General features: G+C 39.1%; 1 pseudogene; it reads left to right on the top strand.

Moving 5' to 3' along the window:
* The first annotated feature begins 8,776 nt into the window (after positions 1–8,776).
* On the top strand, positions 8,777–9,884 carry LOC120254770 (annotated as a pseudogene).
* Positions 9,885–15,426: the final 5,542 nt, after the last annotated feature.

The raw sequence follows: 15,426 nt of genomic DNA, 5'->3' as shown, positions 1-15,426 counted from the left end.
ATATGACTCATGAGTCTGCAGATGTTGGATTTACCATAGCATTTAATTATTCTGCGCTAAACATTCTGCGATCTTTGTTTAATTACACTTGTCGTGACTCATCACTAATCTATTTCGTTTCATCATTCTGATAATATTTAAACATGAATTATTTATGACATCTTTATTTCCAACTTTTTCCTTTTGCCGGGTTCAAGTTGATGCGCATGTTATGTAACCGGTGAAACCTTGGCGACCAAATGGGAGACCTACTTATGCGGGCAGCCATTCACGAAGTTAGAGATAAAACTGTTGGGGCGGCGGAAATCTTCGTGTTGGTAGTTGTCGATGATCATTCCCAGTAATCGACGATACAGCAACTCTGTGGATCTACGCCATCGAGAGAACTTGTTGTTGTTCATGTCGAAGGTAGCAAGTTATGGTATCCCACCCACTACCTGACAGCATACTTCACGCGGCCAATAATACGAACGAGCGCTTCGCAGCGCCGATTCGCGGGTGCCACTTCTGCGTCGACAATTCCTAAGCTGGCGTACAAAATATATTCCCATGCTCCAAGCGATGGCAGGCCTTAGGGCGGAAATCGTGAGCTTAAATTCGCGACCGCTGTGACTAGAAAACGCTGAAGCCCCCTGAGCGAAAGGATCAGTCGCATGACGTTTGACGATGTCCCATGAGGTTACATTGCGACCTTAAGGTCACGGTCACTTGTCCAGCGATCTTCAATAAGCTATCGCCGACTAAACATTGTTATAAAGCAGCGATGGCAGGGGAAACATTGTGTGTGATGGAACCTTTCTACGTTTAAACTCTTACTTTTATGGCGAATTGAATTGTATTTTTAGTGAGGCGTTGTTATTTTAAGCTGATCTGTTTGTGTAATTTGAAATATTTTAAGCGATGTTTAAACAATGAGTGCATTTATTTAAGCGAAAGCGGTCATGTTATTTTAAGCGAGTACACCGTAATTTGAAATATTTAAAAGCGATGTTTAAAGCGATATATAGTATATTTAAACAATGAAAGTGAAATGTCTGCCCAATTACTTAGCGTAAATTAAACGATGAAAGTAAAACGAATGGAAGATTTAACTTTGCTTCTACGATGTCGAAAACAAACAAAATTTACATTAAGATATACTGAAGTCATGTTCTTGAACACGCGAAAAGCAATGAGATTGAGATTTGTCGAGTTTACATTTAGAAAACAAAATTGACGGTCGGATCTGCGGGACGTATTCATTGAAAAACAAAAATTTAACCCGCTTGTAGCAGCCCCTTTATCGTTGCGGGCCTTGGGTACGCCCTCCCTCTCCTTAAGTGTCACGGGTGCCAGCCGTGTCAGGGGTGAGCGAAATGCTGCGGTGGCAGCCGTAGCTTCTCACCCACGGTGAGTGCTCGAGTAGACGCCTGGCCGTGAGGCGGCGCAGTCGGCCTTCCTTGTTTTAGCGTGGGGTTTACGTATGGTCTGCAGCGTGCTTTTCGCTGAAGTCGCCGGGCTCGCTAACTCCATATCGACACAAAAGGTCGAATAGATTCACTGTCGAGATATGCAAGGTCGAGATTAGAATACCGATTTAAATACCAAATAGATATTAATCGGACGTAATTAAAGAACTTTACCATGTCCATCGTCGTCCTTATCGATACTACGTACGCGAAGAATAGTCGTCATGTATTCTTGTTTATCGTGTCGGGACTGACGGCATGGAAGTGGCATCTCATGCATTATCGGAGGATGACAATTTGAACTTCATGCGGTTCGTCGCGGCAGTCGATCATAGCCATAATTGTGTCGCGTCGTCGTCACGCTTTGATCGCCATGAAGCGAGTCACGGTGATGGTGAGCGCTCTCTATAGGAATATGGCTGCTGCTCGGTGACTTTTGTATTATGCATCACGGCGTCCATCACATCATCGGTGACCATCTCCTTTCCCCTCAGCGGGCTGTATAATCTGCCAGCGTGTGGTCGCTGGCCGCGTCGTTCTTCCTACGACGGTCTTGAGGGATAAGCGATAACGGATATACATAAAGACCGTATTGCAAATATTTAAATGATATTATCAATTGTTACATGATATTATATATAATTAAAGCGATAAGTAGAAAACTTAAATGATAACATAAAGGTATTAAACACTATTAGGAAATAGTTAAACACTATAAGAAACCCTTTTAAAACAATATCATAAAAAAGCGTTACAGCTTACCCGGTCCATACAGCGGTTAAGGAAGATCCTCATCAACTCACCTTTAGTATTTGTTAAAGACGACCGAGGCCAACCCATTTCTTCTTCTTCGAATAAAAAGCTTTTCCGTAGCAGTGCCGTCCAATTTTTTTGATTGGCTCTGATCATCTCTCTCGTTGCTCGGTCGGGGTCTTCATCGACGATCTTCCTTTGACGCGGGGACGATGGCGACGGCATCAGCTGAACACATCCTTACATGGTTGTTCTTGTTGTGGGATTGTGTCGCGGCGATCGTGAGGGACGACGGGCGACAGCGATCAACCGCGATCACTTCCTTACATGGTTCTTGTTGTGGTGGGATTGTGTCTCGCTTTGGCTGCGTGCTTGTCGGCCACGTAGCAACGGATTCGACGATCTTCTCAATCGTGGCACGTGACAGCGAGCATCGTTGGGAGCACACCCTTAACTTGTTCTTGATCTTGAGGATTGTGTCCATCTTTGATGCCGCAATCTCGTCGACGGTTCCACCGGGTCGGCGATTTCATCGAAGAGAGTCAATGACCTTCTCAGCCGCGACAACGGCCAGCATCATCTCGATGTCCTCCACCGTCGTGTCCATGTCATCAACTGGCGATGACTCGGTGAAAAGCATCAGCCGCCGATGGTGTTGCTATTGTTTCATACATCAGCCGGCGGTGGAGACAGAGGCAGTATTGTTCTCCTTTTTTTCGCAAGTCTCTTGAATGTGGCGCCTTTGGAATGACCTTCCCGATGATGATGTCGTCGTCAAATTCCGACGCCTCGTTAGTCCGGGTGCTGATTCTTCGAGGGATGAGCGGCCGATTTGTGCAAACGTCCTTCCAGCGCCTCGCACGAGCGGCAAGCGAAAACTCGGTCGTCAATATCCGGCAGTACTGCGTAAAGAGTTGCGGTGACATCTTCGCCCTAATGTCACGTAGGTGCCACTCACGGTCGGAGGGTGCCGCCATGGTCGGGGGACTGTCGTTATCGTGGTAGGGGGTTGTTGCAATCTGCCGGGGTAGGGGAGGGCTTCTCCCGTGCCGAGGAATGCATCGCGTGGTGGGGTGGAAGTAGGAGAGCGGCGTCCAGTAGCGCACGATGAGAGGCATCGCTCTCATCCCGCCTTGAGCAAGTGGTTCGGGAGCGATGGCGTCCATCCAGTCGGTTGGCCCCCAACAAATATTTTCTTCTTCGACGATTCACTGGGAACCATTTCGAGGGAAACTAACATATGTAAACCAAACAATTTCAGCAAGATCATTCATTTTAAACTATAAAAACTATATTTAAATAGAGTGTTTATATATTTAAACGTTATAGAATATAATTAAAGCGGAGAACAAAAATATTTAAACCGGTATGTAATAATAGTTAAGCCGTAAATACTAAAAGTTAAGCGCTAAATAAAAATGTTTAAACATTAAAGACTTATGTTAAACATTGTCCATGATTTATTACCTCTTTTCCATCGAGCGATGACAAGCTCGCTTTTCACCGTCGCTTGCTTCAGGTAAGTACTTTCACCGTGAGCGACAAAGATCCTGGGATCTTCATGAAACGGACTTTCTTCCCGCTCCGGTCGACTCAGTAAACCAGACGTTAAGCGCGACCGAGCAACCCTTTAATGTACTCATGTTGGTCTCTCTTCCCGGCGCAAGATCTATCTCTGCGACTCGAGGCGGCTCATGTGGAATATCCTCCATAAGCCACTTCAGTGCGTCGCCTGCGCCTCATGTCGATGTCCTCCTACGGGTCGGTAGATCATCGGCGTAATCAACGATCCAGTTCGAACCGAGCATAATGTATTTGGGAAGAGGATCATCCCCCACGAGGTACACCATCGAGTTTGACAAAAATTATCTTCTTCTCCCTCCGTCGAACAAGTCGCACCGGAGTGCTCTTGATGGAGTCTCCCTGCTCTCGTGGGTCTTTGATAGATACCGCCCTTGACGGCCGACTGGTTTTCTTCTTCCGAAAGACCCGGCTGCGTCATCGCAACGCAGCACCAAGAACGAGGGCCACATCTTGAGGTGCTAAAACTCAGAGAAGCTTTCCCGATCCCGAATTTATCGTGCGACCATCGTACTCTTTGCAAAAGAGAATCAAGAAGGGCCCTCTCTTGGTATATGGCTTCCACCTCGATGAACACGCAAAATGGTGTCCTTGAATAATCTCCCATGTCGTAGAGGGTCAGTATTAACTTTAAATTCACTAAGGTCTCCATATCCCGGTGCTCAAATAAGAACGCCCATTAACTAGGTTGACCGCCATAATCACAAGCCTATGACAATAACAACACATTCAACATGCAGATGTTGCAAAAGGTTTAGCGGAAATATAAGGTTTTAAAGCGGTAAACTCGGTTATTAAACGAGATATAAAATGTTAAACGAGACCCATTTTTGTTAAGCAGAGCGAGAATACTTAAAGCGAGACAACAAATGTTAAATCAGTAACATCTCATTTCTTAAACGTCAACCTCATTAGTAAAACTGCAACCATATCAAACGAAAGCGGGAAATGTACATTATAAATATTACGACAAATCATAACAATCGAAAAACTATTTCGATAGTGTATACATACTGAAAATGCAAAAATAAAAACAAAAACCCTAGCCGAGAAATCTCCTGCAGACTAACAAAACCCCAGTAGAAATCCCCCTGCAGACTTCGATATCTTCCAACAAAAACAGGGAGCACGAAAACAAAACCGAAAAAAATCTTTCTTTAGATAGTGAGCAGTTAACATAAAAACCATACTCAATACCTTAGATTGCAACCCGATGAAACTGCCAACTAGTCTAGCGGGGACTTCTCCTTCGAGATACTGGGTGGAAAGGGAAAAGGCGATGAAATGCCAATTACAGAGGCTCGCGGTAGAGACAACTTCGAGCGACCTGAAATGGAAAAGGCGAAGGCGTGAGTTGAGAAAAAGCAATTAAACTGCTCCGATAGATTAGCTCTCGGGGTTACCCTACGGAAAACCGCCCACTCCTCTCAAATCGCCGAGATGGGTGCACCAGCGACTCACGTCTGAGGGCAGTTTTTGTCCAAAAAAATTTGAAACTCACTCCGTTCACATCCGTTACAGGGGTTTGGGGTTTGAAAAAGCATGGACTTTTAAAAGGAGGTGGTTTTTGGGGATCAGAAAGCTAGAGGTGTTTTTTTGGCAATTTTACAAATTTAAAGGGTTTTTTTGGTAATTTCCACTTTAATAAATGATTGTTTTTAAAATTATAATATATATATATATATATATACATATTTCAAACCGCGTGGAGAATAACATATCCATACATACAGGGACATAAGCACACAGAGACAAGATTAAGAACATCATCATGGGGTTATAACTTAACTAGATAAAGATTATTATGTAATTTAAAAATAAAAAATAAAAAAGAAGAAAAAGAATAAAATTAAGGATGGGACCATGTGGAATTTCTAATAGCTGCCGACAAACAAAAGCTTGCTAGCATCACTCTCATCCCAAGTGCCTCAATCCTTTGGAAGTATTCATCTGGTGGTTATTCATGTGTTTGTATTTTTATTACTTATTCATTTCTTTTTTGATCCTAAAAAATTTTCAATGTTGAATTTTATGTCGTCTTCTCATTTTGGTTTTGCTAATTTATTGTTTGTTGGTTTCTAAAGTTAATGACTTAAGAAGTCCAAAACCAATGAATGTACTTCAATTCTACTTTTTTTTTTATAATTTATTTTTTTTATAAAGCATGTTACATTGAAAGCAGATGAGACATGAAAAAATTGACTATAATTATAAAATTTTTATTGGATTTTATTGTTATTTTCTTTCCTTTCAAATTCTTTAATTAACGGCCATAATTAGATATTTTTTTCGTTATTTTATAAATTAGAATGAGTTTATATATTACTTAAAAAAAATATGACATTAGGTAAATTATAACATCTAAATATTTTTTAAATTATTTAATAATAATTCTGTGGTTTAATCATTTTATTCAATATATATATTGAATTTCTAGAATATCTATGACAAGTATGCCAGTCATTAATTAATTGATGAAAAATTATAATTTATGACTCTTGGTTCATCATAAAATTTAAATTCACATGGCTACACATATTAGTACATTATTTGATATAAATAATAGTGGTTGTCTACTTAGATCTATAATTGCAAGTAGAATTAATGAAATCATCAAGTCAATGTTGCTTCTCACTGGCAATCTCAAAGCATGTAATTAATTAATAAAGGAAAAGAAAGGTAACTAAAATAAACTATTCATTTCCAACTCCATCATAAAATCAAGTTGGAAATTCATCTTGAGAAGAGACCCACCTTAACTTCCTGACTAATTAAGCACATGAGCTTTTAGACTAGACCAATTCAACCACTTGGAAAGAAGTCTTCATTTAATGCTCAGAGTTTTTAATTAAGTTATTAACAATCTCTTGTTTCAATATAGTTGCATTTCATAGACTAAATTATATGCCTTTGAAATTAAAACCTCCAACCTCACAAGCACTGCCTAACAAAAGCAATTAATTGGTCATGTTGAAAAGTAGCCAATAGATCCAAGGTCGTTAAAAAAAATAATAATTTGGAATCTCAAAAAGTTGCAAAAATTTCAATGGCCAATATATATAATAAGGCAATATATATCTTCATACTTTTTAATTAAAATCAAAAGACCTTTCTCTTTCTGGTACTATATATATCTACGCTTCAATGACAACTCACAGGACACAGTCCATGATCATGCTCTCTTTCTTTTAATAATGAGACAGTGAACAATGAACAATGAACAATGAACCATGAACAATGAACATGAGTAGAGGAGCACTCACAACTCACAAGTGCTATTAATGTTTATCAAGACCACCATAATCTCCAACTATGAACAAGTCTCAAGATGTGAAACACATGGAAAATTATTGTTATTATTATTATAACAAAAAGGAGAACAACTACAACAAAAACAACATATATATAAATACAAAGATAAGATCAAGTAGGGATTAATTAATAATAATATTAATATGATTATGATATGGAATTAATTAAAGTGATTGGAAGAAGAAGAAGAAGAAGAAGACAGAGATTGGGAGCAAGAATGGCAGGAAAATCAGAAGGCACAGCTGGTGATGTTGATTAGGGTTGGCCAAGTTCACCTCACCCTCCTGGAAACATCAAAGAGGATATAGACCTCTCTCTCTCTCTCTCCCTCAAGCCTCTCTTTTGTGAATGGCTACCTGCTGCATGAGTATGGGCCAGTTGAATGCCCACTTGGAGCCTGACAAGTAAGACCACAAATGCCCATTCCCACCCAATACTTTCTTGCCATCTATCTATTCCTCTATTCAAAATCCCCAAACTTATCACTTGTAATTATCTCGGTCTTTCTATTCTTGTCGGTATAAGCTTTTATTCCAGTTTGACCATCAGATTTTTATTACGGTACCAGAGTTATTGTGTTGCCAGTTTTGTGTACTGCTGCTAATTACATTCATGTTTTATTAATTACAGATCAGATAAAATAAATTGGTCTCAGCAACAGATTTTCCAACTAGGTAGAAAAGAATAATAATAAAAAAAAAAAGCAGTTCAATTGTCATTGAAAATTAACTTGAACAATTCCTCCCATGGGCAAGAAATCATATCTTGTGGATAACTAACCATATATATGATATTGTCATATGTAGTCTTATATACATATTTATATATATCTAAAGGTTGGAAGTGATGTGATTGGTGTTTATTAAATAGATATTTAAGAAAAAGCAACAGTTGTTCTAGAGAGAAAGATGAGATGGGATGAGATGAGCAACAACAATAGAGAAAGAGAGAAATAAAAAGAAGGGGGCCCATAAGCCATGCTGATTGATGGTCAGCACAATGAGCAGCAGAAGGAGGAGCAGCAGCAGCAGAGGCTCAGGGGGATGCACTTCCAAGCATGGTCCCCCATTCATGTGAATCCTCTCATCCACCCTCAACTTGTTCTCCATGCCCTTTAACCTACCCAAAACCCATGCTCCAAATCAAACCCACACACACAGGCACCATCCTTTCCTTGAATCTTCTCCCCACCATCCCCCATAAGTTGACCCACCAACACACCGCCTACACGCACACAAGTTCAACACCATAGAAAAGTAAGCACCCTTCCGCAGCTAATTCAAATTATTATTCAACTAATAAAACACACACACATCTCCTCTGGTTTCTATTTCGGGAAACGTGTTAGCCAAACACCATTTGCATTGCAAGTCAAACCCAAACCGAAACACTTTGTCTATATGTATTTATATATATATATATATATATATAATCATAGTTTGCGTTTGCTAATTAAATTTGTTTCTGCTTTAAGTGTAATTAGTGTGGTCAGAGGTTTGGCCGCAAGTTTCCCAACGGAACTAGGGAAATTAATCTATCAATTAAGATATTTATAAATAAAAAACTTCAGACCACTTGATGGGGGCTTGCTTATATATATATATATACATATATGTGCAACTAACCAAATGCATCATATGGTTCTCAAAGACAAAAATACCAATCATCTCACAATACCATCAATGGGAAGCAGCTGCGTGGATGATTCACTCTCAAGTGACTCGGCCAACTCCTTCCGGTGCCGGCGCCGGCTCCGTTGCAGCGAGCCGGAAGCGGGGCCAGTGTCGTGCTTGACCCACCAGAGGCGTCGGCGGTGGAGGCCGAGTCACGGAAGCTGCCGTCGTCACGGTACAAGGGCGTCGTGCCACAGCCCAACGGGCGTTGAGGGCGCCCAGATCTATGAAAGAAGCACCAACGCGTTTTGGCTCGGCACGTTCAACGAGGAGGCCGAGGGCTGCACGCGCCTACGACACGGCGGCCCAGCGCTTCCGTGGCCGTGATGCCGTCACCAACTTCCGCCCTCTGTCCGACTCCTCTGACGATGACTCAGCCGAGCTTTCCTTCCTTCACTCCCACTCAAGGCTGAGATTGTCGACATGCTCCCGCAAACACACGTACAACGATGAGCTCACCCAGAGCAAGCGCACCTACGGCACCTCCGGCGCAGCCAGGAGAGTTTACACAATGGTGACTCTTCCATTTGGCGCACGTGAGCCACTCTTTGATAAAGCAGTAACACCAAGCGATGTCGGAAAGCTTAACAGGCTAGTTATGCAAAAACAGCACGCCGAGAAGCATTTCCCGGCGCAAAACGGCGGCGTTGAGAACAAAGAGGTGCTGCTGAACTTTGAAGACGCCGGTGGGAAGGTGTGGAGGTTTAGGTACTCTTATTGGAATAGTAGCCAGAGCTATGTGCTTACTAAAGGATGGAGTCGGTTTGTCAAGGAGAAGAACCTCAACGCCGGTGATGTTGTTAGTTTTCACCGTTCAACTGGGCCGGATAAACAACTCTATATCGATTGGCGGCCTCGTGCCACCATCCCCGTTGTTCGTCCGGTGAGGCCTGTCAAGTAGTCAGACTTTTCGGTGTGAACATCTTTAAAAGCTCCAGCCGATATGCATCAAGAAAACCAGTTGAAGAGGAGTAGAGAAATGGAATTGTTGCCACCAAACCATTGCTTCAAGAAACCATGCATAGGAAGTTTGTAATAGTTTAATAGTTTTGTTTTGCTTTGTTTTAATTAGTTGTTAATTAATCTTCTGTGTAATGAACAACCTCTTCTCTTTTTGTATAAAAATAAAAAAATAATAATAGACAAAAATGTTCAAGTGAAACACTTGAAATCAATGATACTTTTAGAAAGATAAAGTTGCTTTCTTCATTTGATGATCAACCAGTGCTTATTATACTTTTGTTGCATTATTTAAGATTTCCATTGGTGGTGGTGCTCAGTTGATGTTATCTTCGTTTCATCTCCATCTTCTATTCATCCTCTTCTCAAGTTGACTTGACTTGCAATATGGACGTTGTTATCTTCTGCCTGTGATGGCTAACCAAATTGTTGGGGGTTTGGTCATGGTCAAACAAAAGCAATGGCTTGTAAGTTTATGTTCCTAATTAAGTTCCTGCCATTTTTCGAAGCTAAGGAGCTGACTTAGGAATCCACTTGAGAGGTAATGTATTATGTATATAAATTCCAACAGCTGCTTGAGGCTGGATGGTCAAAGTGAAGCTTATAATATGAGATTAGGAATTAATGGCGCCATGTTTCAAATCTTATAACCATTCTCAAGGAAAGGATGGGAAGGAGGGAACTTAGTTGTGGATTAGTTTTAATGCCCTTGCAGTGTGGACATTGTGATGCGTGATCTTGTTTATGCTGCTTCATGACTCACTAAATTAAACCTCACTGAGTCTTCTTTTAATTATATCTCTCATGTGTCTTTTGGTTGTAATATAAAATCATATGCTTCATGGATGGTTATGGATCTCGAGATGGAAAAGAGACAAGTCACAAAGGAGACATAATTATAAATATATTCTCTTCTTCTCCTACATGTTTTCCATATTTGTTTACTATTGCTTTAGCTAGTGGACATATATAGAAGAATATATGCCAATGTATAACTTAATAGTACTAAAATCAATGAAACTCTTGATATCTTAGCTTTAGGAGCACTTCAGTGTATATATACGTATTTGTACCAAATCAGAGGAGTTTATCTCAGGGAGTGAAGATGCTAACAATGTGTTCTAGTGCTGTTAATGGACTTTGAGCATTGCGCTATTCAGGGTTACAGCCTCTGTCATCTCGCTCAGAAACACTAGCACAGAGTGGTAACTAAACTAGTCCATCCATGCCAACACGTCCAGCACAACCTTACATTACTGCTAGAGTTTGCCAACATGGAGGAAGCAAGAATGCATCTTGGAGGCGGACCCCATCTCCCACTTTGAACTAGAATCACTACAAAAGAACACTAGAGTTTCCACTTCTTTCCCTTTATCATCAGCTCGCATGCACATGTTTGAATCCTTTAGCATGCATTGATTTGCTCGTCTGTGTACATCCAGGCTTCAGATTCGGAACAAGAACCTAACTCAGTGGTTTGTAACAAAGGAACTTCCTCAAGGGCCCATAAACCCAGTTGCTGGATGGAAAATGCCAGTCTCATAAGTTCAGGCACTTCTGAGAGTCCGAAGCCACAAGCATGCAATATAGAGATGTGAGCTGTACACGATCGAACCGTCAGTGTGTGTGTGTGTGTGTGTGTGTGTGTGTGTGTGTGTCTGCATGCATGCTTGTTCATATACCTTGGAATGGAGATTGAAAGGGTTTGTTATTCTTTGTAGAGGCTAGAGTTTCAGAACACGCAGTCCCATATTTTTCCCCACACTACTCTGTCCATCCCCTGACGGCCCTTCTCTAGATGGTAAACACTTTCAAATGCCCACAAGCCCAATCTAAGTCTAGTTCAGCTGCAACTCCCATCATGCAACTAAGATATCGGTGTCATTTGTTCCTCTTTGATCTACTCCAAATTCACTCCAAGAACAATGTCCACCCCTTGATCCAATAGGAAGCCACCTCTTCTCCTTAATAGCCACTAACAAATTTAAACTTGATTAGGGTTCCCATTCACCCATGCTTTGCCATCTGAAGCCCACTTACCAATGAGTTCATACAGTTTTCCACTGAATATTGGTTGAACTTGGTTTCTTTGCAGGAGGCGAGATCATTGTCCAAATTCAATCCTGAGGGGTATCTGGCTTTTGTGGGGTTTTATGCATGCACTGCCTCTTATACCTCTGCATGTAGCTAATGATACATGATCAGTTATATACTGCTCCTATTTATTTCATTTTGAAGAACTGAAAATTCACTAGTTATATATATATATATATACCTGTACCCGGTCACTGATGCTCATTCTGAACCTCTAGGCTCATTCACCAAACTCCATGCCAATGACATTAGTTATACCATTGAAAATAATTGCCCATTCTTGTTATTGCTGTCCAAGATCTGGATCCAAAGTACTTGTCTCAAAGAACCCATTACCATCAAGCTACTACAACACCACCCTGACTGCTAATGTGATTGTCTGTATCACCGATGTTGTTATTCCTAAGCTTTCCACCACAGCCTGCAACAAGATTAATTAGAACCTTGGTCAAGCAAGGAAAACAAATATACCATATAACTTTCATAACATATATGCCTGATGGCAAGATGAGAGGAAGATCAACAAATGAAAGGATTGTTGATTTGGATAGCTGGCGATGGACTCAGAGATTGAGGCTTTGCGGAATGACTGCAGTTAAGTTGACAGAGAGTCATTGGTGCATGCGTGAGAGCCAGGTGAGCCTGACACAGTTAAAACCCATTGAAGCACAGTATGGCCTCCAATGGTTGCTTCCTAAGCCCTCGGCCAGCAGGCTCCAAGTGAGAAGCCCAATTCACATACCAACTTCACGCTTGCCAGTTTCGTAACAATCCATCTAGAAGTTCGTGAGAGCACAGGATGCTAACAATGTAGCCTCAGGAGATCAAAGGGTTAATGGATGAAAGAACAAAGTGGTGAAGAGAATGAACCTCATGTTTTGTGTTCTTCTTGCAAGGGAGCACTTAAGTGCATTGTCTTTATATGATTTATAACTTTTTCTTCAATAGAGAGATTGTCTAATCTTCAAGTGTTAACATGATATATATGCTTGGAATCTGGAGGAGACTTAAACAGAAGGGTAACGGGTGATCTTTGTTTTCCTCTCCTCTCCTTTCAAATTTTTTCCTTAATTGCCTTGCACTCTAAATTCTCTTTAACATTAAATTAAGTTATGCTTTGTTAATTTTATTAGTCAGTTGGTTGGAAAAAATTAATCCTCCATCGTATTCGACTGAGCTAAGATGTGCAATTTAATCAAAATGAGATAGATTGGTGTACAGTTTGCTTTAGTTAAATTTATCATTCAAACTTTAAGTCCAACAGAAACTACTTTCCTACTTTCTTTATATTGATGATATTTATATTTTCAAATCAAGAATAATTAATTTAGAGGGTCAATTTCGGTTCCAATAAAAAGCATTGGTTTAAATAAATTGTGGTTTTATCCCGTACTTGTTTTTAAAAAAATAGTTAAATATTGTAGCAGAAGAAGAAAAACTATAAAATTGTTTCTCTTGAAGATCTCTGCTCTTTTTGTTGGAATGTTTCACCAAAACATAATTTTATGAAATATAAATGCTTTACTGTTGGTAAGGTTTTCCAAGAAATAAAAAAGATTTTATTATTTTAGGCATCTCTAACAGAACTTCTTTCTAAAACTAGGAAATAAAAGTATAAAAACACTAATCAAGAACAAATATTACCACTCTCACAGAGGAGTATTCATTCTTTCTCCCAAAGCTTCAAATTCCTCTCAATTCAACTGTAACCTTGTCTTGAATCTATGAATATTTATTTTATGAATGTTATGTAAATCTCAGAGTCTAGATATGATCTCCCTTTTCTACTAATGTGATTTAGGGTTCCTAGTTTGTTTCCATAAATTAGTTTCCACATCATCTTACTTTCGATGCGGACTAAAGTTATTATTGCTCTAGCAACCTGGTTTCTTTAAGGCCCTTTGACAATGCAATCTTCGAATATTAGACTCAATTTTTACTGTTATTGCTCTCAGGGCTATTAGTATGCTAATGTTAATTTTATGGCCTTTCGGGGAACCCGATCTGTGGTCATCTCAACTTTACTAGCTTTGATGGATTATTCCTTTTCTCTACTTCTTCACAGGCGAGATAGACCAGGTTAGTAGGGGTTTTTTGTTTCATCCTTTAACTAAATATTTCCATTGAGACACCGATCAATAAATGGGCATTCAGCGACTTGGTTTGTTCTTCGCTACTTGGCAGGTAGCAAACCTGACTCTAAAGCACCTTCTGTTGAAGCTAACACTTGCATCAGAGACTATTTCCATCGTTCCTTAAGTAGCATTCAGCTTGCGGTTCTGGGCAGCCATCTTCATGAATTGAGCCTCTTCCATTCTGGGTGAGGCTCCTCAATAGCAACATAAAGTGCTTTTCCTTATTCTGGATTTGTATTTGATTAGTGTATAGCTTTTTGCAGATAAGTTTCTTCTTTCTTGTTATTCTCTCTTTCTTTATCTTTTCTTTCCTCAATAAATTTTAGCCTTCTGTTCTTCTTCAAAAATTTTTTTGAAAGTTTCGTACTTATATCTAGAATTACCTGTATATATAAATGAAAAAAACGAAAATATTTGTCTTCCAGACCAGATATACATCTTCTCAGATCTCATCTATTTCATCCATTTGTCAATACAGATTGTTGGTGATTTTCTTGGCAAAGTCGGAAATGCGAAGATTTTGTGTTGCTAAAGATAATCAATCGTTTGTCATTGGGTGGTTTTTTCTTCATCTTCTAGACCAAACATATTGTTTTAGTGTCAATATTATTAGTTTTATCTCTTCTATTTTGTATGTATTTCCATTATTAATATATATATATATATATTTCGACTAAGAATGGTTAGATATTTCTAGAATGATTAAATCCTCTCCTATTGTGTGACCTTACATCATCTTTAAATAAAATAATTGCGGTTGCCTAGTGAGAATATATAAAAAAATAAAATAAACAAAATATATATATTAAAGGTAGATACAAATACAGAGATAGATAAAAAAAAATTATAATCTTGAATCTTGAATAGATGTCTTGCATGATATAGTCACAAATAAAGCATTGAATATAAATGGTATGTAATAGAAATATAAAATTGCGTAGGGCGATATAAAATAATAAATAGTATTATTTAAATACAAACATTTCTGGTTTTATATTTATTTATCTTATCAAATATATTTCAGGATTGTCTGTAGTGTGTTTATATTGATAAAAGTGACTGTCATTTTATTATTAAAAAAATAATATGATAAAAATGATTTCAGAGATATTACCATGATTCTTCATTAAAAGTATTATTCTATTTCTGTAAGGTATTTTAGAATTAGTGAGGATCATTTGCTTATGTGAAGCTCTGTTAAAATACAATTAGGAGACAGAAAAGTGCACAGATACAAACAGATGGAAAACAGGCCATACCATTAATCATTTGGTATATTAAAGTCTTTAACTATGATTATCAGTGAAATCATTTTGTTTGGTGGTTCAGTTGTGTATATGGGTTAACATTGATTCGTTTATGGACACTCAATCATTTTTAATTATCTTTCAGTTTTAATATCATTATCAGTATATATATGTGGTTCATTTCTTTAATTGTTGTTTTGCTAACAAGTTGGGTCAGTTATTT

The sequence above is a fragment of the Dioscorea cayenensis genome, unplaced genomic scaffold (genome assembly GCF_009730915.1).
Source record: "Dioscorea cayenensis subsp. rotundata cultivar TDr96_F1 unplaced genomic scaffold, TDr96_F1_v2_PseudoChromosome.rev07_lg8_w22 25.fasta BLBR01000618.1, whole genome shotgun sequence".
Taxonomy (NCBI): domain Eukaryota; kingdom Viridiplantae; phylum Streptophyta; class Magnoliopsida; order Dioscoreales; family Dioscoreaceae; genus Dioscorea; species Dioscorea cayenensis.
This window is presented reverse-complemented; position numbering and strand designations above follow the sequence as displayed.